The sequence below is a fragment of the Octopus bimaculoides genome, chromosome 9, assembly GCF_001194135.2.
Source record: "Octopus bimaculoides isolate UCB-OBI-ISO-001 chromosome 9, ASM119413v2, whole genome shotgun sequence".
Taxonomy (NCBI): domain Eukaryota; kingdom Metazoa; phylum Mollusca; class Cephalopoda; order Octopoda; family Octopodidae; genus Octopus; species Octopus bimaculoides.
Window position 1 is genome coordinate 5620624 of NC_068989.1, and position 1952 is coordinate 5622575.

The window sequence follows — 1952 nt, forward strand, 5'->3', positions numbered from 1 at the left end:
ATACATATATATACATATATATATATACATATATATACACATATATATACCTTGGGCAAATGTTTTCTTCTATAGCCTTGGGCTGACCAAAGCTTTGTGAGTGGATTTTGGAAACTGAAAGAAGCCCATCACATATATGTGTATAGATATGTCTGTGTTTGTCTCCCACCACTACAGGTTGATAACCGACGTTGTTGTGTTTATGACCCTGTAACTTAGCAATTTGGCAAAACAGACCGATAGAATAAGTAGCAGGCTTTAAAAAAAAATAAGTACATTCAACTAAAAGTTCATCCAGGTATGCCCCAGCATGGCTGCAGTCTAATGACTGAAACAAGCAAAAGACAGAAGATATAATTTGATAGAAGCTGCAACCAAATGACCCCTACCATCTTAAATAAGGAAGGTTTATTCTTTCAGGTGTCGGTTCCACTTAAAAAGCACCTGTGCTGGTGCAGTGTAAATACACCTGTGCCAGGGGCACATAAAAAGCCCCCAGCACACGCTGGTAAGTGGCTGGCATTAGGAAACTATGCTACAACAGATAGCTGGAGTCTGGACAGCTCCCTGCTAGCCAGCTTCATGTCAAACCATCCAACCCATGCCAGCATGGAAAGCAGAAGTTAAATGATGATGATGATGGTATATATAAATGTAGAGTATGGTATACTCTTTTAGTCTTTTACTTGTTTCAGTCATTTGACTGTGGCCATGCTGGAGCACTGCCTTTAGTCGAACAAATCGACCCCAGGACTTATTCTTTGTAAGCCTAGTACTTATTCTATCAGCCTCTTTTGCTGAACTGCTAATTTACTTGGCTGTAAACACACCAGCATCGGTTGTCAAGCAATGTTGGGGCTGGGGGTAAAACAGACACAGAAACACACACACACACACATATATTTACATATATACGACGGGCTTCTTTCAGTTTCCGTCTACCAAATCTACTCACAAGGCTTTGGTTGGCCCGAGGCTATAGTAGAAGACACTTGCCCAAGGTGCCATGCAGTGGGACTGAACCCGGAACCATGTGGTTGGTAAGCAAGCTACTTACCACACAGCCACTCCTACGTCTATGGTATATATAAATGTAGAGTATGCATGATTGGAAAGCTCTGATTTCCAGTACTCAGCATTGCTCATTTCCAATCATCAGTGGTAAAGTAAGCCTGGTTTATTTTTGAATATCCACTGTTTGGATATTGTTTGAAATCTGAAATGAGAGTTTGAAGGAAATGTTTATCTTTACGTTCTTTTGTTTAGAAACCTTTGTGAATGACATATGCAAGAACCAGAAATGGAATCAAAAGCATGAGCTTAAAGTAGCTGTTTTCGCATGTATTGTTTCACAAAGGTTTTGAAACGAAAGAACACAAAGGAAAGTGCTTCCTTCAATCTTTCATTTCATGTTTCTAAAAACATTGATACAGTAAATATTCAAAAGAAAACGAGGCTCGATTTACCAGCTATGTTTGGAAAGGAGCAACTCTGAGTACTGGAAATCGAAGACTTTCTGTTATAATGTATTACAAAATACTCTTACATTTGTATTGAGTGCAGGAATTTGTTACTTCTGGTGAAGTCACATTGCCTGACACCTTGGGCAAGTATCTTCTACTATAGCCTTGGGCTGACCAAAGCCTTGTGAGTGGATTTGGTAGACGTAAACTGAAAGAAGCCTATCACAGCTTCACAGCTATATATATGTGTGTGTGTGTATGCATGTATATTTTCCCATCATTGTGGGTGGTCGGATCTACTTCAATGCCATAGCAACTGCCCTCACACCATCTCACCAGGTTTTGGGTGTGCTCCCTTCTCAAGCCAACCCTCCACTAAATAAGTAAATGAGTGGAAATTTTACCGGTGAGTGTGTTAAATTATAAAGCATTAAAAGAGAATGACTGTCACCAGACACAACAGTATATATATATATATATATACATATA

At 39.4% G+C, this 1952-nt stretch overlaps 1 protein-coding gene and 1 long non-coding RNA gene across 5 annotated transcripts in view; one reads left to right on the forward strand and one right to left on the reverse strand.

Annotated features, from left to right (window-relative positions):
* The window catches only part of LOC128248690 (uncharacterized), a 57317-nt gene that overhangs the window by 38774 nt on the left and 16591 nt on the right, over nt 1–1952 (forward strand). The window lies entirely within an intron of this gene.
* Nucleotides 1–1952, reverse strand: part of LOC106878116 (UPF0415 protein C7orf25 homolog) — a 256888-nt gene that overhangs the window by 11578 nt on the left and 243358 nt on the right. The window lies entirely within an intron of this gene.